Below are 27,414 nucleotides of genomic sequence, written 5' to 3'. Positions count from 1 at the left end.
AAGAAAATGCAAACAACGCTCCCCTTTTGAATCCAAACGGCAACTTCCCAAATCCCACTCCTCACAGGAAAAAAATACGGTCCCCTCTCTCTCTCTCTCAAACACTTAGTTTGGTACCTTTGAATCCAAACGGCAACTTCCCAAATCCCACTCCTCACAGGAACGAAATAAAGTCGGTCCTCTCTCTCTCTCTCTCTCTCTCTCTCTCAAACACTTCGTTTGGTAAATCTCCCTCACCCCCGTGGCCACTGTCTACCGTTAGGGTTTCTGATCATCTCCCTCAGCCCCGTGATTCTCTCTCTCTCTCTCTCTCTCTCTCTCGCTCGCAACGGCGATGAAGCCAAGGGTCCTGGCGGTGTGACGTTGCAAGGAGCGGTGCTGTAGCGGCGTCTGCGTCATGATTAATTTGACATACAACAGCCTTAGTCAATGTATCGAAACCTGTTAGATGGACCTTCTATCAGGGTTGGTTTGTTTACTTGGTTTTAAATGCGCTAATGCTTCCACCAAACTTCTTCTGAAACTTTCCTTATTTTCCACTCAATCTCCTTATCAAAGTGAATATCTTTATAGTTCACAAATACTCTCGGCAAAAAGATAGTGAAGGTATACCAGATGTTTCGATGATAATTTCGGGACAAGATTTGACAATTTTTTTCTTGCTGTTGGGGTGATTTTCTTCTCATTGTACTTAAGAACCTGATGGAGAATGAATCTGCTCATTAGCCCCCCCTAAGTTGAAAGTTATTATGTATTGTTGCTCTTCATAAATAATGCTTATTTATGTATGGCTTCTGTTCATGTATATGTTTGTGGATGTGGATAACTAAGTTTATTTGCTTTTGTATCTATGTTCTCAACGTTTAGCTCTGCAACTGTTGATTCAGATCTGTTTTCGAGTAACTTTGGTCACTGCCCAAGGCTGAACACATCCTGTCTCAACTTACTTTCTTGATGATATATGCGAAACTGTTAACTATTGCCTTGCTTCAGATTCTCCAGCTTACCTAAGAGATTATACATCCACAAAGTAGAAGATATATCTATTTGCGGATCTTCAATACTGCTTGTCAATATTCATGTTGTACCTTTTTTAATCCCAGTTCTGTGGCTTTCAGCCCTCCCTTGTCAATAGTTCTTGTAATTTTTTCCCTACTGAAAATCCGTGGACTCACATGAATGGCTGTATTGGAGGGCGAGGGAGAAGGTGGTTGTGCTGTGGTGGGGCTGGTGGAGGTAGTGGAATGCTTTTAGGGAAGCTTGTGTAGGGCAATGGTACGGATGCTTTGGATGCTGCCTTATGCACTCCTAGATGAGCCGTGATCTCGGGTAGATAAGTTGGAGTACAGGGCATCAATGGAACTTGGTTTGACTAGCTATTTTGTGCAAGTATATGTCCCTCGGTTGTCACTTTTGCTCTCTAGGAAGGGATAGGTGCTAGATATTCTGCAATGCTGCCAGGTTTTTGGGCATGTGTCGCAGCAGATGTTTCCAAATTACTGTTAGTTTTGGACATAGCTATTTTGTTCTTGATAATTTTGACAGCTGTTTTTTCTATTCCGTCGGCGTCTCTAAGAGTCTAAGTTAACTTTTGTACTTGCTATAAATATGGTACTCACATAGAGTCCACAAAAGCCTGAACAGTTTTCAATATATTTGTCATTAACTCTTTTATGTATGTAGGTAACTTATTTAATGGGTCTTGAAATTTGATGGCTACAGAATGATCCTGTTAGCAACCACAGTGGGAAGAAAAATCTTGTTCTATCTGGATGGGGTGATGAATCTTTGCTGTCTGAAGATTGCATAAATCCATACTTTTGAGCACTTATCAAACATATAGTGATCAAACTCGACAGAATTTGGTAATGTCTTCGAGATGTAGTTTTCTAGTATTCAGAGTACATCTGTTGCTTTATTTATGATGTTTAGTTCATAGTTTGACTTGGCCCGTCTGCAGAGACGGTTAAATGAAGATGTAATTGATTACGACCTTCTTGAAGATCTGGTTCATTTCATTGATGAAACACACCCAGAGGGAGCCATACTGACTTTCTAGCCAGTAAGTTCTCCAACTAATGTTTTCTAACTGTTCCGGTTATATTTTGCATGTCAATTGCATGTTTTGGATTTTATTGGGATGCATTATACTTGGGTTGTTTTATACACTAATGTTTTCTTACGGGTCAGTTATACTTTGCGTCAGTTGAATGTTTTGGATTTTATAGGAAGGTTGTTTTATTCACTGAAACTGATCGTGGGTGTTGCATAAATTGCACCAGGGCGTTGCAAAAATTCACCTGTTACTTGATAAACTAGCAGCTTCTCACCAATTTGGTGGACAATCTTCTGAGTGGCTTCTTCCTTTACAGTCCTTGATCTCTTCGGCTGATCAAAAAACGGTATTTCTACGACCTACTGATAACATGCGAAGGTAAAGCTGCTTGTTTTTAGCAGTAAAAGTGTTCGGTGTTTGTCTTATGTGACTTGCTAATTTTCGTGTGTGAACTTTGTCGCTATAATGGGGTTTGTTGGAAAACACAGAGAGTTACAGATATACACTGAAATGGAAATCAATAGAAAACAAGCACATGTTTGGAGAAAGTGGTCTTGGGAAGCTTCTTATAGGATGCACAGCGGAATAACAGTATTTTGTGGTCTTGAATTGCATCTAAGGCCGTCTTTGTATGTAAACCAAGTACTATGAATGAATGATAAAACACATTTGTTCTAGCAACTGAATGTATGAATTTGATGGTCTGGCACATAATTGCTTCAAACCCAAAAATTGTTAGCAAACAGCACCTAATGTTGTGGAGGACAGCAGAGGGGCTCATTTGAAGTCTATTCCCGTTTGTTCAACTCCCTAGTGTCTTTCATTTGTATGCTTCAAATGCATTCAGTGGTACGGTCTTGTGCCTGTGCTATCAAGTCATGTGCTTCACTTCCATGGGATGAGTCTACGGTCAGGAGTAGAAGAACAATTGATAGTTTAGCCCATGTACCGAGGAAAAAAAAGAGAAGAGTTTCATTGCATCTGAAACATAAGAAACCGTTATCCAAAATGAAAAAAAGAAATCTGAAAAATTCTGAACTTCTGTTAAATGCGTGACAATATTATCTACCCCCATTGAGGCAATATTTATATCTGCTAATTGATATCGTCAACTTTGGTACTTTGACTGCAGAATATATGAAATGAACTGTGCTAGTAAAGCTAGTAATCAAGAATGTCTGATACAGATATGCATGGCTTTCTCTTTGCTAGACTAACGAAATAAGTATCTTATGTTTTCCTAGTGTCTGCATTCCCCAGGTTATAATAGCCACCAATATTGCTGAGATTAGTATAACAGTAGACCACGTGGTTTGTGTTATTGACTGTCTGAATTGCATAAATGAGTAGTTGCATAGACTAGTTATTTGCTTTTGTCTGAATTACTCTCCTAGTGTCTCCATTTTAATGTCTGAATTGCTTTTGTCTCCCATTTCAGAACAAAAAAGAAATGTCACGGAGTTAGTTTGTTGTATAAATTTGCAGAGGCAAAATGTTTATAGTCCCAAATTGGCAATGTTGACTGATAAAATAGACGGTACTAATGAATCAGATGGAGGTAGCAGGCAATCTGACCACTTACTGATGATGGTTGCATATAACTATATAAGAAATGGGAAAAGATTTTACGTGAGGTTAGTTTACTGACTCCTTTACGTAAACCGGATTGTCAAATGAAAATGATAGTTTTAAGGTAGTGGACTTATGGGCAAAAACACAGCAGATAGCTTTGTGTTAAGGGGATCTATGGGGGACAAAATTGGCAGGGATATGAAAATTTGAAATATGAACTTGATTATAGATGCAAGCATCTTTCATGTTTCTTTTGCTATGTCTATGTGAGAGATATGGAGGCTTGAGGAAATTATGAGGGAGAATTTGTTGATTGGACAAATGTGTGCAGGTTAGCTAAAGGAGATGGAAGGAAGCTAGATGTTTGTGAGGCAATTTTGGGAAAGATGGTCATAGATATTCACTTTTGAGGCATAGTCTTTGGAGGAGTGTGATTGAGGAAAATATGGTATCATGTCGGTTTAGTGATGGATCAAGTGGAGTTTTATATGTGGTAGGCCTTTGGAAGAGTATTATGAGTATTTGGTAGGACTTCTTCCATCTTCCGGGTGTCGAAAGGGTCACATGATTTTATTTTTGGCATGACTTACATTTCAGTCAATAAGGAAGCTCATGTGGTAGAGACCTCGGGCTGCTCAATTGAGTAGGCCTTTCCATAATTGTGAGTTGGAATTTGTAGGGACTGGGGACTTCCTTGAAATGCTCCAAGTTTGCCAGATTCAAGGAGAGGGAGAGCACATCTTGTCTTGGAGACTTGCGTGGAGTTGTCCGTACTTGGTGCGGTCGTTGCATTTTGAGTTACACTAATGTTTTCTTTGTGAGGAGTCCATTCTGACCCTGGATAGCTTCGACCAAGATGGTGTTTTTTAGCAGATTGGTAGTAGTGGAGGACACTAACCACCCTTTACTGCCTTGTTCAGTGACGAATGAGGTGGGGAATCTAGTTATTTCCTCTTTAGTGTAGGTGATGCCTTGTACAGAGTGAAGCAACATGTCACTACTTGGCTAGAGGGTTTCTGTTTGGCAGATTTAGCGACTCTGTATTTTGGTTTTTCTGTGAACGGGAATAGGAGATTTTTTGAGAATGACAACAGCTCTTATTGTGCCTGGAAAACAGATCGCTAATTTGTCCAAGGAATTCGTCATTCTTGTGTTGAGCTTTTGGAGGAAATACATGTAATTGTGATATAATATTGGTGTATCATTCGACACATACATCGTACATGGTTTGTGCCGTCTATTTTTGGCACCTATCTAATCCAATTTTTGCTCAAGGGCTACATTTCATACCTGCAGAATGGAGTTAAAGCAGCAGAACGTTTTTGCAGTTCGTATTTTCTAAGCAGTTCAGTTAGATAAGGTGGTGTTTCTTTCTCTGCACCTTATGTTGCTAATATTGTATCTGATTTTAACTTTCTAATAAAATGGCATGCTAATTATGGAAGAAAATTTGTTTGCCCTGGAACTTTGGGTTCTAATCCTTTTACTTACTCAGCATCGAGAAAATTCACATTCTCTTCATTTTCAACAGATGGATATGCAGACAACAAACTAGGTTGTGTGTGTCTCTGATCTGTTTGTGTTTGTGTTGATCTCGGATGTGTTCATGTATGCATGTATGTTTGCACATGTGCTGCCATTCAAAAAAAGTGTTTGCACAAAAAAAGGATTTACTACCGATTTCTCTGTGATTTTGGTAATGAAATTAAGGACTGGGTCCAGTGAAGTTAAGGACTGGTCCAGTGATGCCGAAGTTTTGAATGTTTGGCCTTCATCGATTCGAATTTGTTACCTCTTGGGAAAATTAGTTTGTCTTTCTTTGCTATCAAATGCTTTATTCGTTTCCTTTGATGTCATTTTTTCTGTGCCAATTGCTAATGGGATTAGCTTGAATATTGAAGGGGTATGAGTGAATCTTGTTAGAGCATCTCCGGTCCTAGCTCGGAATTTATGTGCCAAGAAAAATTTGAGTAAAAAGTTCCATATCATATAAGTCACCTAAATGAGCAAACTATAATTTAAGTGTGATTGTCATGTGTCAACTTTTGAGTTGAGTGAATCATAGCAGTAAAGAATTTTGTCAACAAGGACATGTTGAGTAGATGAAATTTGGTCTCGCTTAATTTTGGCATGGATAGCGTAAAACTCATTAGATTATATATTTCAGTTAGAGGTTGGAGACAAAATTAAGTGGTTTTTACTCAAATTTGGGGTCAGTAATAATAACTTATAAGGTAAGTGCGTATATGGTGAATCTTTTTTGTCTTTGTAATGTCAGTACCCATTTTAATGCTTTTCTGGACCCATTGTGTTGAACCGGTAGAGGTAGGTGTTGAGGACCCAGCTTTCTATGTTGAAGCTCATAGATTTCCTTGCCTGTAGGAAATTAGGAATCCTCATGTTTCCTGAAGTGTGTCAGGTTCGGTGTCCCCCAAAATTCAAATACCATTGTGTGATTCAATATTCAATATTATATTTTCCTAAGCTCTGCCCCATTCATTTTCACGGTTGATCTTGGTCAATGTATAAAACCTTCTACGATTATTTAACTCTGTGCTTTTGCCCAACGGTTCGGCCTTGCTGCTTTTGTGGTTTTCGTGAAATATCAGTGCTCATTGTTTTTTTTTTGCCCATTCCTTAATGCCCTGTACATATTTTGAAATCCTTTATCATTATGCATTATATGCAAAATCATTCCCATTATTTTCAATGAACCCGGATTCGCTGTTTGATTACCACAATAAGCAAAGGGTGTAGGGTAAATATTCTCGAAGCGATCAATAGTTCCAGTATGCAGTTTTTTACTACTTTGCAGTGTCCCAGTTAATGCTCTTAACCCTTTTTTTTTTGTATGAGTTAAAAGGTAAATACTTCTACTTTATATGATTCACTCATATTTGTTGGCTTTTTAAAAAACAAGTCGTGCAACATTTATTTTCCATATGCTTTAGGTTTCTGCCATTGAAAGGGATGAAGAGTTGACCCCTCTTGGGTATCATTTGGCAAAGCTTCCAGTTGATGTATTGGTTGGCAAGGTGTGTAGCATGTATTTGTTTAATTATTGACGATATTAATCTCAAAATACTTTACATGCGTCAATTTTGGAATGCAATTTCTGGTTTTTTGGTGGTTTGTTCCATGTGTAAATAATAACATTTGTGGCAATCAAAAATTTCTTATATTTTATCTCCTTTTTTTTTTTGATAGGCAAAAATTTATTAAAAACGGAGGGGAGGGAAAAGGGAGATCCAACAAAAAGTTGGACAGAACACCACAAGGGCAGAAGCCCAGCCCCTAAGGTCCAAACCAGGAGCCTAAAATATAGCAATCAAGCACACCCGATACCCAGATAAACAATAAAGCCCAAAAATAACAAACGGGCCCAAAAGGACCTGCCCGGCAGACCCAAAGCCACAAAACCCTAACCCGCAATCTAACCGCCACCGCACAAAACACTGTAAGCAGCACCGCCCATACTAGCACCACTACCCAACCGCCTCGCCGTTAAGCATATCCGATCACTCCCAGATGTAGATGACTGGCGGCAAGAAGGAAACCAACAAACCCACCAAGGTAATGCGGATAATTTTGATAATTTTGTTCTTGATAATTTTGACAGCTGTTGTTTCTATTGCGTCTGTGTCCCTAAGAGTCTAAATTAACTTCTGTACTTGCTATAGCTTTGGTACTCACATAGAGTCCACAAAAGCCTGAACAGTTTTCTATATCTTTGTCATTAACTCTTCATTTAACAAAGTATTATTTAATGGGTCCTGAAATTCGATGGCTACAGAATGATCCTGTTAGCAACCATAGAGGGAAGAAAAATCTTGGTCTATCTGGATTGGGTGATGTATCTTTCCTGTTTGAAGATTGCATAAATCCATACTATACTCCGACAGTGATCGAACTCGATAGAATTTGGTAATATATTCGAGATGTAGTTTTCTAGTATTCAGAGTACAGCTGTTGCTTTATTTATGATTTTGAGTTCATAAGTTTTACTTGGCCCGTCTGCAGAGACGGTTAAATGAAGATGTTATTGATTACGACCTTCTTGAAGATCGGGTTCATTTCATTGATGAAACACACCCAGAGGGCACCATACTGTTTCTCTTGCCAGTAAGCTCTCCAACTAATGTTTTCGTTGGTTATATTTTACGTGTCAGTTGCATGTTTTGGATTTTATTGGGATGCATTATACTTGGCTTGTTTTATACTTTAATGTTTTCTTATGGGTTAGTTATACTTTGCGTGTCAGTTGAATGTTTTGGATTTTATTGGGATGCATTATCCTTGGGTTGTTTTATTCACTGAAACTGATTGTGGGTGGTGCATAAATTGCAACAGGGTGTTGCAGATTTTCGATTGTTACTCAATAAACTAGCAGCTTCTCGCCAATTTGGTGGACAATCTTCCGAGTGGCTTCTTCCTTTACATTCCTCGGTCTTTTTAGCTAATCAAAAAAAGGTGTTTTTACGACCTCTTGAGAACATCCGCAAGATAAAGCTTCTTGTTTTTAGCAGTAAAAGTGTTTGGTGTTTGTCTTATGTGCCTTGCTAATTTTCATGTGTGAACTTTGTCGCTATAATGGGGTTTGTTGGAAAACACTTGGAGTTACAGATATTTCAAAACACTAAAATTGAAATCAATAGTAAACAAGCACATGTTTGGAGAAAGTGGTCCTGGGAAGCTTCTTATAGGATGCACAGCGGAATAACAGTATTTTGTGGTCTTGAATTGCATCTAAGGCCGTCTTTGTATGTAAACCAAGTACTGTGAATCAATCATAAAACACATTTGTTCTAGCAACTGAATGTGTATGAATTTGACAGTTTGGCACAAAATTGCTTCAAACCCGAAAATGGTTAACAAAGAGCACATAATGTTGTGGAGGACAGCAGAGGGGCTCCTTTGAAGTCTATGCCCATTTGTTCAACTCTCTCGTGTTTTTTATTTGTATGCTTCAAATGCATTCGGTGGAACAGTCTTGTGCCTTCATAGATACGATGAACCCTTCTCTGGCCAGACCCTAAAGAGCTAAAAGAATTGTCCTTTCATCACATTGAAACTGTTCATTCATCACAGGATCAATGAAGCCAGCCTGTTGCAAAATTATTTTTGAAATTTATACTAGTGATAATTGGGGATATTGCTACTGAGATGATCACTGAGATGAACTACTATATATGAATATGCATGATCGTATGTTTTACTTAAATTATACGTGGTTGTGGAGGGTACTGCTGTATATTTGATCTTTGTTAAATTTTGTCTTCAATATCTCAAGGTTTGTGAGATATCCCTGTTGGGTTCTGGTGCTGGGCCAAATGCAGCTGCTGCTTCTCAGTCTGTGAGAGATGAAATGCTTCCAAGTGGTTATTTGATTCGGCCATGTGAGGGTGGAGGGCCCATTATCCTTATAGTTGATCATCTAAACCTTGAGGTTTGTCCTTCGTGACTTGGTTGTTCATTCTTGGTTAATTCAGCGACATTTTACTTATTCTGAGACCACTTTATGAATCATTAAAAGTTGTTGCACAGAAAATGACTGTTGCGGTAAGTACAGATTTCTCAGATGCTTTGTATTTTAAGCATATCATAACGCATTCACTGCGAAAGCCTTCCTTCGTCCAATGGAAAAAAGTAATTCATAGTTGTTTTAGTGATGACTTACCTTCACAACTATAATGTGGTGTTGAAAATGTTTTTGTGCACTAATTTCGAGGGAGAATGAATTCTGCTCATGTGGTTTAAGTTTCCCTTTCAAGAGTCTAATGGATGAGGTGCTCCATTGACTTAGGTCCAAATTATTCACCAAAAGAAACATAGATCCTCATTGAATTTGCCAGAAAATTGCTTCTAGCACAAGGACCTATTTTCTCATGATACTGATTCAGTGCAGAGTTCAGAAATGAGTAGATAACATGAATTCAAAGTTTTTGCGTGTGTGAAAGTTTATGTGGAAAAATAGGTCATGGACTTATGGGCAAAAATATGGCAGATTGACTTCTGGATAGCTTTGTGTTAAGGGGATCTATGCAGGACAAAATTGGCCGGGATATGGACAATTGAAATATGAACCCGATTATAGATGCAAGCCCCTTTCATGTTTCTTTTTGCTATGTGTATGTGAGATATCGAGGCTTGAGGAGCTTATGAGGGACACTTTGTAGATCAGACAGATGTGTGCAGGCTAGCTAAAAAAGATGGAAGGAAGCTAGATGTTTGTGAGGCAATTTTGGAAAGATGGTCATAGAGATTCACTTTTGAGAGGCGTAGTCTTTGGAGTGTGATCGAGAAAAATATGGTATCATGTCGATTTAGTGGAGGACCTGGTAGAGTTTTATAGGTGGTAGGCCTTTGGAAGAGTATTATGAGTATCTGGTAGGATTGCTTCCATTTTCAAGGTGTGGAAAGGGTCGCATGATTTTATTTTTGGCATGACTTACATTTCAGTCAATAAGGAAGCTCATGTAGTAGAGATCTTGGGCTGCTCAGTTAAGGAGGCCCTTCCATATTTGGGAGTTGGGATTTGTAGGGATTGGGGACTTCCTTGAAATGCTCCAAGGTTGCCAGATTCAAGGAGAGGGAGAGCACATCTTGTCCTGGAGACTTGCGAGGAGTGGTCTCATACTTGTCAAAGGCACGCCTAGGCCCAAGTCTAGGCAAGGCGCACCCCCAACGCCTTGCTAACAAGGCGAGAAAAGTGACCAGGCGCAAAGAAGCGCGCGCTTCTTTCAAATAAATCAAAAAAGAGTGCTTTCTTTAAAAAAAAAACGCGTTTTTTCCAAGAAAACACACAAAAAAGCGAGCTTTTTTTCAAAAAAGTGCACATAACACAATTATTTTCAGAAATAATTATTTTTCACATAGATGTGCCTCTCTTCAAAAAGGTGCGCACCTCGCCTTGTGCCTCTTGCCTCAGGCCCAATGGAACTTTGTGCCTCGGTGCGTTTTTCGCCCTTGACAACTATGAGTGGTCTGTACTTGGTGCAGTCATTGCATTATGAGTTACACTAGTCTTTTCTTTGTGAGGAGTCCATTCTGACCCTGGATAGCTTCGACAAAGATGGTACTTTTTAGCAGATCGGTATTCTGTATAGGCTAGTAGGGGAGGACACTAACCACCCTTTACTGCATTGCTCAGTGACGAATGAGGTGGAGAATCTTGTTATTTCCTCTTTAGTGTATTTGGGGTGAAGCCTTGTTTAGAGTGAAGCAACATGTCACTACTGGGCTTTCTGATGGGCAGATTTAGCGACTCTGTATTTTGGTTTTTCTTGAAACGAGGGAATAGGGGATTTTTTGAGAATGACAACAGCTCTTATTTTTCCTGGAAAACAGATTGCTGATTTGTCCAAGGAATTCTTTCCTTTTGACTCTTCATTCTTGTGTTGAGCTTTTCGAGGAAATACATGTAATTGTGATATAATAATGGTGTAGCGTTTGACACATACATTGTATGTACATGGTTTGTGCTGTCTGTTTTTGGCACCTATCTGATACAATTTTTGCTAAAAGGCTACATTTCATATGCAGAATGGATTTAAAGTAGCACCATGTTTTTGCAGTTCGTATTTTCTAAGCAGTTCAGTTATGTACATGATATGGTGGTGTTTCTTTCTCTGCATCTTATGTTGCTAATATTGTGTCTGATTTTAACTTTTCAATAAAATGGCATGCTAAATATGGAAAAAAAATTGTTTGCCCTGGAACTTTGGGTTCTAATCCTATTACTCACTCAGCATCGAGAAAATTCATATTTCCTTCATTTTCAACAAATGCTTATGCAGACAACAAACTAGGGGGTACTCGAAACTAGTTCATTTTTTTATTACTTTCAGTTTTCTTCTAATGAGAGGTGCACATGCAACATAGCATGTAATCATTGCCCATTGTTCTATGCATAATGATCCAACTTTTTTGGTTGTTCAGGCTAACAAGTATGTGTGTGATTTACTTGTGTTTTATAGTCTGCTGAGCTCCATGATTTAGTTCCTACATACCTTGTACTGCCATTTTTTCATGATGCGACTTAAAACACTGTCAATGAAAGATAATTGCCAATATTATACCAAAGACTACCTAACTGCATATGTTTGTGTTCTTTGAGCACTGTTATCGGTTCTGATTTATTTTGCATTGTGTTAGCGACATCAGACACGCGAATTCAGTTTGGAACTTTGCTTGTGGAAATTGGGCTCATCAATCTTCCGAAGAATTATGAGGTTTTTTTTTGTGCTCTGGCTTAACATTGCCACCTTAATAGATGAGTTTGGAATTCGTGAATATATCCGTCTGTCACTTTACCTTTTTATTTTTTTATTTTTTTGATAGGCCACTTTACCTTTTTATTGCGTCACCAATTATGCTTACATTATATGTGTGATAACCACAAAGTGAGCAAAATAAATACTGAGATTGTTTTCCTACTCTGTGGGTGGGTGTGGGTGAGTGTGTAAATAGGATGTGAAAGTATCAAACTCAGTAGATCAAATAGACCTTAACAGAGTGGATAAAATGATTCATGTAGTCAACCCTACTTAATTGGGGCACGGGGCTTAGTTTGTTCTATTTACCCCCAAACAAAGGCGAGTGTGCATAAATATGTAAATATTTTCCGTTTGTGATATTGCAAACAAGTATTCATATATCTATTTGCTTAAGAAGAATAACCGTACTTTGATCCCAGTTTTATAATTTTTGGATCAAGTGAAACATGGGATGATAATCCATTCTGCTTCAATGCATATCAATCATTGAAATTCTTGAGAGGAACATGGAATTTATGGGTTACTAATCCATTTATACTTCATTCTGCCAAGATATGGGATGCTCATTCATGTATGTAGACAGAGAAAGGACAGAATGTGTTTGAATATATTTGATACAACTTACTAGATGGTCGTCATTGGACGAAAAACTAAAGGCGACAGCCATCAATCATGGGATGTGAAGTACGACCATGTCCATTACAATTCAAAAAGCATATCCTGGATCTTATTGGAAGTGTATCTTTTACTTGCATTAGTTTTGATTAAGTTTAGGATTTCTCCGTTTCAGTAATATGCTTTGTCTTTTTATTTGAAACTCCAAAATGTGCTGCATTATGTTGGCCTTCATATAATGTCACACAAAGCATTTTCTTCTTATCTAGTTCTATCACACTTGTTTTGTCTAAGCTGGATGATTTTTTTTTCAACATGAAGTTTGACATTTCTCACAATTTCTAGGCATCTCGTGACACACGAGGTTCGAATTCGAACTCTTCCAGAGTCGAATCTTGCTCATGGTTCAGAAGATGCAATGCCTAATGTTTAGCTAAAGTGCCAATAATTTTTTAGAAAATATACATTTGTTTTCTGCAGTGGTAATATTAGCTTATTACCTTTGTACTTTATGAGTTGGCTATTTATCAGTAGACTGATGGCAGCGTATGTGAATTTGATTCTAGTAATTAACTACAAAATAGAAGCAACAATACCCATCCGTAAATAATATGTTGTGTTCGAACCTTGCTGTGATTGTAGTTGTTTTTCTACTTCAATGTTTATTCTCACTATCTAAAAGTATTCTTTTAATTTTTAGATTTAGAAACATTTTAGAAATTTGAGGAAACCAAGTCTATAATCTTTATACTTTACAAGCTCATCATGACATTTGATGATGTTTGTCTTTGAGCACTAACATTTTTATGGAGTTAGATAGCAAACATTTGTTCCTGTTTAGTAGTTGTAGGCCGTAGGGGCTTAGGTATGAGTATTGACTGGGGCAGCATGTCTCGGTGTCGAACCTCCCTAAATGCTTTGTCTTAGGATGGAAGGAAATGCAGCCAAAAGTTCGATACAAGTACATGGATACATAATAATAACCAAAGTATACAATATATAATTGTATTACATAATTGGTTAACCAATTTTTATTTATTTATTTAGTGATCTACTTGATATATAATCGGATTTCGGGGGAAGATGAATTTTTATCTTTCTTTCTTTCTTTTTAGAGGCTAGGATTTTTTGTCCTATCAAGTAGGTTTTTTTTTTTTTGCGAACATATTTGAGTACTAAAGGAACCAAGTGTTCAATTCGCCTACTGGCCTACTGCGGTCCACATCCCATACCCTTGCCCATATTACTCGTGTAGAGAAACTCATCAAAAGTTTTTTTTTTTTTTTTGCCTTAAATCTCACAACATATGAACTCGCAATAATTAGTGCAGGTTTATATCCCAGTGTAGCTGCCACTGAAGATGGCATTATTAGAACAGCTCTAGGTATTCCTGACTAGTCTGCAAGTCCCACAACAAAGGGAAGTCCTCCCTTGTATGATGGAAAAAGAGAAGTTCATATACATCCTTCCTCTATCAACAGCAACTTAAAAGTACTTCAGTATCCTTTCATTGTCTATCTTGAACAGGTCCTGTGGAATTACTACAGTTCATCTTTATGTGCTATTTTTCGTGTTTTCATCTTGAACTGTACCAGTGTTTTTGTACTTTAGTTTCCATATTAGCTTTGCTTATAAATTTATGTCCTAAATTTGTCCGTTTTGTTTTGTTTTGGGTAATTAATTTATTTTGTAGTAGGTTATTCAAATGAGTTAATTTCTTCCCGCCTCCCTCCATGGTGGACATTGAAATTTTTTAATTATGCAACATAATGTTGTTTTTTGCTTTAACCCGATCTCAAAGAGTTGTGATTAATTGCCAGTTATACCTGATTCAGATATTCGGTTTGGTCTATCTTTCTATTCCTTGCTATAGGAGATGTTTCAAAAGTTCGACTACTTTACTTGTATATCTAACTTTTTATGTTTTCAAATTGAGTCCTCTTAAGTGTTTATTTTTGTCAAGGTTTTTAGGGGCTTTTTTTGGAGATATGATATTTTCTTCATGATATTAATGCCAAACAAATTCTAAATGTGCACAACTCTCCGTCGTCATGATGTTGTTGTATTCATGAAGCAATTGAAGGAGGAGACCACTAAATGGGAAAGTTAAATTATGAAACCAGAACTCCAAACTCCTGTTTTCAAAATTTTTTATTTTTTATTTTTTATTTTGGGGGGGGGGGGGGGGGGGGGGGGGGCAGGCGTTTGAACTGTTTCTCCATGGTTGAGTAAACAAAGATATGGAGGAGTTAGTATGCAAGAAAAAGATGGAGGAAGAAATTGCCAAACTAAGGAGGTAAAGAGCCATGTATTTACTTCAGAATGGTTTTTCTTCAAATTTTGCTACTGAAACATCCATACTTTACAAGTAATGAAATATCTTCTCCGAACCCACTCTTTTTTATCACGCTAGCATGTTGAAGTCTATCACGAAAATTCTTCTTCTTTGTTGCTTCTTTGAATTTGAAGCATGAGATGTTTTATAGAAATGTTACAGAAAAATTAAGGAAAGTTAGTGTCTTGCAAAGAATTAGAGTCATTGAAAATTTTTTCCCGTTACAATGGATTTGTGAATGCAATTCATAGGTGGACACACTGTCATTCTTGCGAAGTTACATAAAAGATCATAGTATTAGATTGACAAAATAGAAAGAAAATTTCATAAAATTTATTTTTCCTAGGAAGGTATTTCTTGAATTTGTCTAGTATGCAAATGTCTCACTAAATTTTAGCTTCGTATACTTATCCTGATTTCTTATATCTTGCATTTGTAGATTCTTGAGTTTGGGTTAGATAGGTTGGATGCAGATCAAGCAGAGGTGCGTTTACATTTCGTATGGAGCTTATGTTTTCATGATTAATTTACACAAAGGAAATGAAAGAAAGAGAAAGAAAAGAGAGAAAAGTTAAAGAAAAATTGGTTCTCGAGTCTGGACTATGATTTTCCATACCTTTTTTTACCAATTGTTCGGTACTTTGATCTCTGGATTTAGTGTTTTAGTAAGCGATTTGAGAGCTGGGGGCCCAGGACTTCATGTAGGTGTGCAATTGTTGTTGAAGAGCTGTGGTTTGTGCTCTTTACATCCTCTTATATGGTTTTTGCTTTTTATCCCATTGTTTTCGTGAAGTTTTGCCTAATGGGTTGTTATCGAAAAAAATATAGGGGGAAGGAATAAGATTTTGCTGCTCTCAGCTCTGTGCCATTCTTGAACATTGGGAAACATGAAAAGGCAGTTTCACGATGGACTAGGGTGAAAACTAGAGTTGCGCAGGTACTATACTGAATCATATTTTTTTAACCTAATAAAGCTCTTCTACCCTTTCTACATTTTTGAAAAGCTTCAAATTGAAATTTAAAATTTCATGATTGAAGGTGGGAAAAGGATTGTCCGAGGATGAGAAGGATAAAAAAAACTATCCCTTCAACATTGGCTTGAAGCTGTAAGTCCTTTTATTTAGTCCTTTTTTCATTCCATTGAAATATTCATTTCTTGAAGGCTCTCAATTTTACTCTATTATGAAAATAGAGCACTATTTTTGTGTTTCAATGTTGGATTGTGAAGAGAAAAAGAATAGAAATGGCGAAATAGTTGAAGTTTGGATATGTTCGGAAACCCTTGCTAATTCTTGATAAAAAAAATCCTTTGCTAATCCCTATTTTTTCCCTCCGAAAATTCAAAAAACCCAATATCGGAAGTCACGCTAAAGAAATTTTTGGGGGCTTGGCATAGTTCAAGATAAGAAACTTAGATCAGTACTGCGTCTAATTTGGCCATCTGTGTATTCATTTTCAAATATTGGGTATATTCCACCCTCAATTTTTAAGACAAGCCAATGATCTAATCACACTTTATGTGTGTGCAGATTGATCAACGACATCGGTATGGACACAATTTGTATCTGCACTACGATATATGGTTTGAAAGTGATAGCACTCAGCCTACTGGTGAGTATTTTTGTTATCGCTTAACTCATCAATCCATTTGTTTGAGAATTGAGATCATAAAATTGTCGTTACCAAAAGAAAGATCCCAAAAGAAAGATCGATGTGCTTGATTTGATTTAACTTCAGTCTATAACGTATTTGTCTTTGAATATAAAGATTGGATGTAGGCAATTGTCAAAGAAGTAATCTTGAGTCTTACCCAAGGAACAGCCTACAGCGCCAATACCTTGGATCGGTAGTTGCAACAAACAGTAAAACAAAGCGATGGAGGTGAAAGACAACAAATAGAAACCATAATGGTTCATAGTAGGTATATAGACTACTGACCACAAATAGAAAACATAAGTGGCTCCTAGTGGGTGAAAGGCTACTAGCCATATGACTGAAAACTAAAGATCAAAAGCCGCATGCACAAAACTTAAAGACCCTAACTTGGTTGAGAAATGTGGTTCCTAGTAGGTATGTAGACTACTCATCACGTCTAAAAAACATAAATGACTCCAATTGGTGAAAGGTCAATGACCGCATGAGTCAAACGCAAAGACACTAACTCGACAAAGAGGGTATCTAGACTACTGACCACATCTAGAAAACATAAGCGGCTCCTAGTGCGTAAAGATCATTGGCTGTATTAGCGGAAAATAAAGACCCTAACTCTAGAAAAAGGTGTGTTTCCTAGTAGGTATCTTGACTACTGACCACATAGATAATATAAGCGGCTCCTAGTGGGTGCATGTCTGGAAAGTATAGTCCCTATTTCATTAAACAAGTTTCAGTAGCAATGGCTGACGCAAGTTGAGTCCGTGGTAACCATTCCTCAGCATTCTCTGAGAGATGCTAATAACCCGACTGGGTATCTCCTATATAAACCTACCTCTCTCTCTCTCTCTCTCATGTATAGTATGACTGTCATTGTTTATGATTGACATTTTTATGCTTTTAAAGACTCCTCTCAATCACAGAGGTGATGTTGGCAGAGTTCCTTTCCAAGGTGCTGTCGATTGGGTCCAAATGCCTGGGATGAAGGTTTTAATTTTCTCGTATTGAGTTCTTCATTTTTTGCAAAAAATTTGCTATTTCACTTACTTTGTATGATAAACGATAATTTCTTGCTCTGTGAAGCTAAATTTTCTAAACCAAAAATTCTAATCTATTTTCAGCCTGGTCCGAATTCGGTTAGGGTCTTTGCCCTTTCAAATAGTTGCAGTGGAGTGGTAGCTCGAGCCATTGGGCTTTCAAATAGTTGCAGTGGAATGGTAGCTCGAGCCATTGGTCTACTAAGTTTAGAACCCACAAAAGTAGGCTTTGGTAAATCCCTACAGGCTACAGTTGTGTCAGTTGGTAATTTGCGATATATTACTATTGGAAGCATGCCGGTCCCTCTCACTTTTTGCTTTGAATTTTTTGGACAGATCGCTGAGATCATTAAAGATTGTCCTTCTTGGTTCTGAGACTGTCGGAGCCTCAAGGTTTTCGCTATGTTACCTGCTGGAAATGGAGGAACAATTGAACTCGTATACACACAGGTGAATTACGATGATTGGAGGTTCTCCGAGTGCCTTTTATGGAGCTTTCTAATTCATCCCCTAATTTGCTGAACTTTGATTGCTTTCAGATCTATGCTCCTACTACATTGGCTCCTTCACGGGATTTCTGGACTCAAAGATACACAACAAGTTTGCTGATCAAAAAAAGATACACGACAAGTTTGGATAATGACAGTCTTGTGGTATGCATATCCTTGAACTTTTGTGGTCTGCTACATTTATGTGGTGTAATGGATGTTGATGGCTACAATTACTGTTGAAAATTGAAATATTTGTGTAGTGGTGTTATGATATTATTGTTTAGTTGCAAGGGTAGTATTGTCCTTTCACGTAATAGGGTTTACTTAGGGTTTCTATGTTTTCTCTATATAATGATGTAATGGCCTCTTGTAACACATATACTGAATAATAGAATTTCTCTCTCAAGTTTTACTACAATTTGATTAAGTGGATTGGTCAGGGGCCACGGGGCCATTTAGTTGAGTGTAACTTCCTGCATGAAGGGCATGTCTTTCATAGATTCCATCAACCTGTCTCTGGCCAAACTGTTAATGGCCTCTACAACACATATATTGAATAATAGAATTTCTCTCTCAAGTTTTACTACAATTTGATTAAGTGGATTGGTCCACGGGGCCATTTAGTTGAGTGTAACTTCCTGCATGAAGGGCATGTCTTTCATAGATTCCATCAACCTGTCTCTGGCCAAACCCCGAAGAGCTAAAAGAATTGTCCTTTCATCTCGTTGAAACTGTTAATTCATCGCAGGATCAATGAAGCCTGCTTGTTTGCAAAATTATATTTGAAATTTATACTAGTAATAATTTGGCATATTGCTACTGGGATTTTCACTGAGATGAACTATATATGAATATGCATGATTGTATGTTTTACTTTTATTATACGTAGTCGTGGACGGAACTGCTGTATATTTACGGAACTGCTGTATATTTATCTTTGTTAAATTTTGTCATCAATATCTCAACGTTTGTGAGACATCCCTGTCTGGTTCTGGTGCTGGTCCAAATGCAGCTGCTGCTTCTCAGTTTGTGAGAGGTGAAATGCTTCCAAGTGGTTATTTGATTTGGCCATGTGAGGGTGGAGCGTTGATTATCCACAAAGTTGATCATCTGAACCTTGAGGTTTGTCCTTTATGACTTGGCTGTTCATTCTTGGTTAACTCAGCGACATTGTACTTAATATGGTCTGTTAGGCTTGGAGCGTGCCAGAGGTTCTGAGACCGCTTTATGAATCATAAAAAGTTGTTGCACAGAAAATGACTGTCGTGGTAACTACAGATTTCTGAGATGCTTTGTCTTTTAAGCATATCCTAACCCATTCACTGTGAAGGCCCTCCTTTGTCAAATGGAAAAAGAAAATTCATAGTTTCTTTGGTGATAACTTACCTCCACAACTATCATGTGGTGTTGAAAATGTTTTTGTTCACTAATTTTTAGGGAGAATGAGTTCTGCTCATATGGTTTAAGTTTCCCTTTCAAGAGACTAATGGATGAGGTAGAAATAAGGCTCCATTAACTTAGGTCCTCATTATTTACCAAATGAAACATAATCCTTGTTGTATTTGCCAGAAAAGGGCTACTGGCACAAGGACCTATTTTCTTATGCGCTTCTATCGAAGTTTCATCAATATACTGATTCAGTCCATAGTTCAGAAATGAGTAGATAACATGAATTCAAGTTTTTGCGTGAGTAAAAGTTTATGTGGAAGTAATTTAAGCATTCTTCTTTGAAGGCATTGTGCTATATCAAGCAAATAGCTAAGGAGACAAGTGGTGAGGTGGTAAATGGCTTGGGAAGACAGCCAGCTGTTCTGCGTACTTCTATCAATGTATTCAATGATGATTGCTGGTCAATCGTGATCTGTGACGGTGCTGAAGATGTCATGGTTTCTGGTAGTTCAACCAAAAGTTTGTGTGCTACGTCTACTCATTCTAATTCCTTTTCATTACTCGGTACGTATTCTCTGGGCAAAGGCATCCATGCTACTCCAAGTGAGTTCTGAAATTATCATCATGTGCCTACTATTGCGTCCTCTATTTGCATGAGTTCATGCTGCTGTTTGTACTATTGGCCTGTTTACTGGCCTCGATTTTAGGAGTAATATTTTAGTTTCTATTCCCGAGGATATGAGAAAGTTTATTTCTTCTATTGGACCATTGATTGGTAGTCCCGCACAAATTTAGGCATTTTGCTTCTAAACCAGAAGATCATGTATGCGTGTTATCATATGGTAATTCAGTGGAAGTCCAAATTTGGGAACTGTAATTGGTATTGGAAATTACTGTGCATTTTAAAATTTTCTTATGGAATCATTTGATAGAGGTGAATTAGCAAACATTGTTACCTTTGTGCTCCTTTTGTTCATAATTTTGTTAGCTGCTTCAATTATGATTGCTGGAGCCCGTGTTATGTTCAAGTTGATTCTATTTTACATTTTTGTTGTGTTGTAGTTATTTAAATAGGTTATTTTCCGTTGATTGTAATCTTGCCCTATAAATGTTTTAGCATGATTTTGAATACATGCACAGCATGTATATCACAATGTCTGGTTGCTTAAATATTAAGAACATGTGTGTTCTCTTTATTCTGCCAGAATGTTCCACCAGCAGTGCTGGTTCGATTTCTGTGGGAGCATCCCTTTGAATGGACAGACTTCAAGCCCACAAGGTTTATTGGGAGCCAAATTATCATGCCACTTGGTCACGTCATTGAACATGAGGAGGTATGTTCCCAACAGTAGTGGTGTCCTCATATTCTTCTCATCATTCTACACATTGTCGCAATGAAGAATGCGAACCAGAACAACTTTTTTCTTTTGCATGGTCTCATCTTATTTTGCAAGTTTCCCAATTTTTGGTAGAGGGACATTTTCTTACATCCCAGATGCTTGAAGTAATACGACTTGAAGGCCATTCTCTTGCTCAAGAAGATGCTTTTGTGTCAACGGACAATCATCTTCTCCAGGTTTGTTCTTAAGTATCTTGATTGATTGGCCAAAGCAAAATGAGTTCTGATGACTTGAGTGAAAAAGTTGAATATTTGGTGCTCCAAACATAGTTGTAATAGTGAACTACCCTTGGTCTAAAGGCACATCCCAATCTACCTCTGTCCGCATTTGTTAGTTCATTTTTGAATTCTTTGCCATCTTTCAAATCTGTCATCTTTCAATTTGTAATAGTTTTCATGATTTTGCGAACTTTGTATAATAACTAATTGAGATCTATTAAACAAGAACAATGCTACCCTTGATGTGGTTCAAAGGCACATCCCAATCCACCTCTTTCCGCATTTGTTAGTTCAATTTTGAAATATGTGCCATCTTTGAATTTATAATAGTTTTCATTATTTTGCGAACTCTATATAATAGAACTAATTGACATCTATCATACAAGAACAATGCTACACTTCTTTTTTTTTTATCAGCCACGCTACACTTGATCTTTGCCAAAAGGCCGAGAACAAATGCTACACATGATTTTTTTTATTAGCAATACTACACTTGATCTTAGCCAATAGGCCGAGAATAGATACTACATTTGATCGTTTTTTTATCGGCAATACTAACTTGACCTCAGACAAAAGGCTGAAAACAGATGCTACATTTGAATTTTTTTTCTTTTATCGGCGATACTACACTTGACCTCGGCCAAAAGGCCGGAAATAGATGCTACGCTTGATCTTTTTTTTTTGACCGGCAATGCTCAACTTTATCTTAGCCAAAAGGCCGAGAACGTATGCTACACTTGATCCTTTTTCTTATGGTGATGTTACACTTGATCTTAGCCAAAAGGTTGAGTACAGATACTAAACTTGATTTATTTTGTAATGACCTGCTCTTGCCTTGTATAATATTGTCCACTTTGGCCGCCCTAGCTCCATGGACTTCCTAGTATGTCACCCATCCCAAGACTACTCCAGGGTGAACACACTTAACTGTGAAGTTCTAATGAGCTTTGATGCCCTCACGGCTTTAAAAGGTCTTGTACAAGATAGGCTCATAATCTATTACTTCTAGCTCACAACTTATACTTCACCAAGCAATGTGGGACTCGTGACTAGGGTCACCATAGCTTTACCCGGGTCTTTTTCCTCCCATCAAGCCCTAGGCTCACCACGGCCTCAACCCGGGTCTTTTCCCTGGCTACGGGGTGTCACAATCTCCCCCACTTAGGAACACACGTCCTCGTGTGGGGTCAAGAGTCATAATCTATTACTTATAGCTCACAACTTACACTTCTCCAAGCGATGTGGAACTCGTGACTAGGGTCACCACAGCTTTGCGCGAGTCTTTTCCCTCCCATCAAGCCCTAGGCTCACCATGGTCCCTGGCTACGGGGCATCACAATCTCCCCCACTTAGGAAGACGCGTCCTCGTGCGGGGTCAAGATTTTTCCGACATTTCTAGTTGGTACAGGCTCTGATACCATCTTTAATGACCCGCTTCTTTGAACAATATTGCCCACTTTGGCCGCCCAAGCTCCATGGACTTCCTAGTAGGTCACCCATCCTGGGACTACTCTAGGGTGAGCTTGATCTTTGCTTGATTTTTGTTTCGATCCTCGATACTATCTTAGGCAAAAGACCGAGAATAAATACTACACTTGATCTTTTTTTTAATCGGCGATGTTACACTTGATCTTTGTTTCGATCCTCGATCCTATCTTAGCCAAAAAAACAAGAACAAATACTACACTTGATCCTTTTTCCTATTGGCGATGCTACACTTGATCTTTTTTCGATCCTCGGTACTACAGTAGATCTTATCTTTTTTTCGAACAGCAATACTACACTTGATCTTAGCCAAAAGGCCGAGAACAGATGCTACACTTGACCCCTTTTTTTTTTTTTTACCGGTGATGCTTCATTTGATTTTAGCAAAGAGGCCGAGAACAGATTGTACACTTGATATTTGTTTTTTGATCGGCAATATTACACTTGATCTTAGCCAAAAGGCTGGGAGCACACTTCATCTTTTTTTCAATCGGCGATGCTACACTTGGTCTTAGCCAAAAGGCCGAGAGCACACTTCATCTTTTTTTCAATCGGCGATGCTACACTTGGTCTTAGCCAAAAGGTCGAGAACAGACGTCACATTTGATTTTTTTTTTGATTGGTGATACTAAACTTGATCTTATCCTTTTGTCGATCGGCGATACTACACTTGATCTTAGCCGAAAGGCCGAGAACAGATGCTACACTTGATTTTTTTTGACTGGCGATTACACTTTGTCTTAGCCAAAAGGCCGAGAACAGATGCTACACTTTATCCTTTTTTTTACGTCAATACTACACTTGATCTTTCCTTTTTTTTTTTTGATCGGCGATATTACACTTGATCTTAGCCCAAAAGCCGATAACAGATACTGCACTTCATCTTCTTTTTTTTTTGGATCGGCGATACTAACTTGATCTTAGCCAAAAGGTCGAGAACAAATGCTACACTTGAATTTTTTTTTAATTGGTGATACTACACTTGATCTTAGCCAAAAGGCCGAGAACTGATGCCTACACTTGACCTTTTGTTTATTGGCGATACTACTTGATCTTAGCCAAAAGGCTGAGAACAGATGCTCCACTTGACCTTTTGTTTATTGCGATACTACTTGATCTTAGCCAAAAGGCCGAGAAGAGGGAGAGAAAGAGATGCGGGACCCACAGCAGATCCGACGGGGCATGGAACTGGATTTCAGATTTTCGGCAGACTATTTTCAGTTGGGAATATGGTAAGTTGAACTGACTCAAAGCAAACCCTTTCTGCCAACCAACTATTTTTTCAACTAATCGGAACGGTCACGGAAGGGAAAAGAAAAGATTAGTTCCTACTGATTTCTCTGTGACTCTACAACTATGGATCGAATAGGTAATCCCTAAAAAATCAACAACCCTTTGGTTGTGTATGTCTCTAATCTGTTTGTGTTGATCTTGGATGTGTTTATGTTTGCATATATTTTTGCACATGTGTTGCCGTTGAAAAAGTGTTTGTACAAAACAAGTGTTTCCTACTGATTTCTCTATGATTCTGTAATGAAATTAGCTTTCTTTTCTTCTTTGTTTTTGGGTTTTTGGTTTTGGTTTGATGAAATTAGCTTTCTTTTCTAGAGGTAGGAGAGCTTCGCCGGTGGCCTGGGTGGTCTTGCCGATGGTTGTCGGAGCAGTCAGAGGTCTGGGTGTACTTGTCGGAGGCATCTGATGGTGATATGGTCGTACAGAGAATGATGTCAGTTCAGAGAGAGAGAGAGAGATGCACCGACTGAGAGAAGTGCACAGAGGCTCTGATACCCTGAAACTAGACAAACGAGAGAGGAGAAACTGGTATGTGTTATTGATACTAGATGATTACAAAGTTGGGTAAATATAACACTTGTAATGAAACAAAAATGGTAAACCTAATCAAGCCTAATCAGCATCATAAATAATACGATATGATTACGCCTCATCTTTGCCATAAATGGAAAGATACACTATGATATGCAATGTTCTAAAAGTTGTTAGGCGTTAGTCGGGTGGTTGGCCACCTTCGAGCGATCAATCGGATCAATTAGCAATTAATCAGTAATCAGTGATTAATCGTTAGTCGGACCTAATCGAATAGGTCCCGATTAATTTCTTGTTTTAGAACACTGATGATACGACTGCGACATTCCATTCATAGATGCCATATTCTTTATTGAGCAAACATAGCTTATTGCTCAATTTTCAACGTCTAGGGTGGGCGGTGATGTGGTTCCATTGGGTCCTTAGAGTTGCCTGAGATTTACTGCAGATTGTGGTTCCTAGGAGTATGGCTCTATGTATTGTTTAGGAAATTCCAAATGGGTTGCTCGTTATTGTATTGTTTTGCTAGTATGTTGTATTCAAATATTTCCATATTTGTAGCCTGTAGATCTGTCGATATCGTCTTTGATTGGGATCGGTTTAATTAAGGTGAACAGTATCATCTCTTCTTCTATAAGACTTCATGACATCAAATCAAATGCTTGCGTGAGAGTTCATATTGATCTACTAGAATTAATGTAATGTCTCAATGTAGTGGCCAGAGACAAAGCCTACACCTGGATGTATGTGGCCAAGAGCTCGAAGAGCTTTTCATCTTTTTGTCTACCAAGATGAGGTTAGAGAACTGGAATGGAATAAAGGCTGAATAGATTGTTCTCTTAATGTTTTTTTGACAGTGTTTGTGTACACTTTTTCGCTGGATGCATCTTTTGGCTGCTTGATTAATGCAGTTATGTTATAGATTCCTTAACTATGTTGGATATTTCTGTTAGGCTTGTCCCACATTATTCATCTAAGCCACCCAAGCTTGGTTAATATATTCTAGAAGTTACTCCACCTATTGCCAATTGGTTTTAGGTTGGAACCCTCCAAGAAATCTAACATGGTATCAGAGCTAGGTCTTGGGTGGCTTCACCTCTCGTGGGAAAGTCTCTATCATCTCTGTTGCCCGAGTCAGTCAGTCAGCTCATGGTCTATCACTTCCACGTGCATCCAGGCTGCACGTGAGGGGGAGTGTTAGGCTTGTCCCACATTGTTCATTTAAGCCATCTAAGCTTGGTTAATATATTCTCGACGTTACTCCACCTATTGCCAATTGATTTTAGGTTAGAACTCTCCAAGAAATCTAACAATTTCCCTTATTGGTTATGGACTCTAGTTTGGTTGTTCATCCTCAAGATTAAAGGAAGAGTAACGGCTCCAATCTATGATGCTCCCTAGTGGTTTTGGAGCATCATGCTCTCAAATTGTATTACCATAATCCTCACATGGCAAACCTTATTTAACATAGTTTACAATATGCAATGCGTATCCCTGTACATTTCATGAACTAAAAAACACAATACACGATACGTATCCAGATTGGAAGCCACAAAACCAAAAAGATATACGCAAAAGTTCGGCCTATATGGCTCACGTTCAAGGGCAAGGGCTATAATCCGCTGTTATAAAAGAGCTTAGACCATGAGCCCTTGTTCACCCTGAGCCCCAGGCTTTCTCCCCTTTAGTACTTTGTTGGCACCCTCACATTTCTGGGCTGGGACCGTTGGGTAGCATAAGATTACAAAATTACAATTTACTTTGACTTTCAAAACTTAAGCATTAACTAAAGTACCAAAATATAGTTAACCTTTGGTCTTGTCGATTGCCACCTGCGTGCTACTCTGTTTTGAGGGTACAAACACAAAGTAGGTAAGGATCAAGAGAGAGAAAGAACAATCGAGAACACAAGGAATATCTGATACCAAATTGAACAGACACAAAGTGGGTACAAACACAAAGTAGGTAAGGATCAAAAGAGAGAGAAAGAACAATCGAGAACACAAGGAATATCTTATTGAGAACACACTGACTTGGACTTACAATATGAAGGTGTCCTCCTTTTATAGGTATAATAAGGAGGGGAATACTCACATGATGAGTTACTGTTCTTAGTCTACTATTACACCTGTGACACACCAATAATTATGCCTTTACTATTACACCAATACAAGCCTACTACACATATGGACAATGACATGATCACCAATGCACGCCTACTACACATATGGACAATCAGTACATGGGTTTAATTGGGCTGTCTAGTGGATGGTTTGCATAACTTCATTATCTCCAGCCTTTTAGATTGATACTTCGAATTTTTTGGTCAAGCTTTGGGGTGTTCGCCTTTTGGAATGAAGGTGCCCTATGTTTCTGAACGTGCATTCAAGAACGTTAATGAATGAAGGTGTTCTATATTTCGGAACTTGTACATGCATTCGAAGACATAGTTTGCTAGTGTAGCCTTGTTCGCTTGTGACACAGTTTAACACTCGTGGTTTGCTATGAATATCAATTTGCTTGGGTTGATCAGGATACCCGGGAAAGACAAGTAATATAATTGTGGTTTAGTTAGTTTATTTTTGTAAATCAGCAATAGCAACACATCATATTAAAATGCCATTTGGTTTGAATATTTTGGTGGGGATGTTACGTAATTATGAGAAACATTACTCTATTACGTGTTCGTTTGGTTTACAGATTAAGTGAGAAATTGAAAGGAAATAAAACTCATACTGAACTAGTTTTGTTTCTCGCCAAATATGGTAGAATTGGTGGAAAACAGAATTATTTCCTTAGAAGATGATATCCTGAATGATTCTCTGCTGTTGTACCATGTTTTTTCTGGTGGCTTAGGTGTCTTCAAGTCATGTTTGATAGCCATGTAGTTATCAGTTTGCGAGTGATATTTATAAATGAGTCTTGGTTGTTGTAGCTTATTTTGTAGTGGCAGATGAGACAGACAGTTGGAAGATAGATTCCAATGGCTTTACTGGAGCGTGGTAAGGATGACTTCATTTCAATAGATGGGGGCGGCAAGGCTGCAACTGCTGCTGCGAACAGCCT

The 27,414-nt window shown here is 38.1% G+C and overlaps 3 pseudogenes; 2 read left to right on the top strand and 1 right to left on the bottom strand.

The window, feature by feature from the left end:
* The first annotated feature begins 76 nt into the window (after window positions 1–76).
* On the top strand, window positions 77–17,699 carry LOC131327693 (DExH-box ATP-dependent RNA helicase DExH7, chloroplastic-like; annotated as a pseudogene).
* Window positions 15,742–27,414, top strand: LOC131327692 (homeobox-leucine zipper protein REVOLUTA-like; annotated as a pseudogene).
* LOC131328218 (U2 spliceosomal RNA) lies at window positions 23,451–23,536 on the bottom strand (annotated as a pseudogene).

This window comes from Rhododendron vialii, chromosome 5a (assembly GCF_030253575.1).
Source record: "Rhododendron vialii isolate Sample 1 chromosome 5a, ASM3025357v1".
Classification (NCBI taxonomy): Eukaryota; Viridiplantae; Streptophyta; class Magnoliopsida; order Ericales; family Ericaceae; genus Rhododendron; species Rhododendron vialii.
The sequence above is the reverse complement of the archived record's forward strand: the minus strand, read 5'-3'. Positions and strand labels throughout refer to the sequence as shown.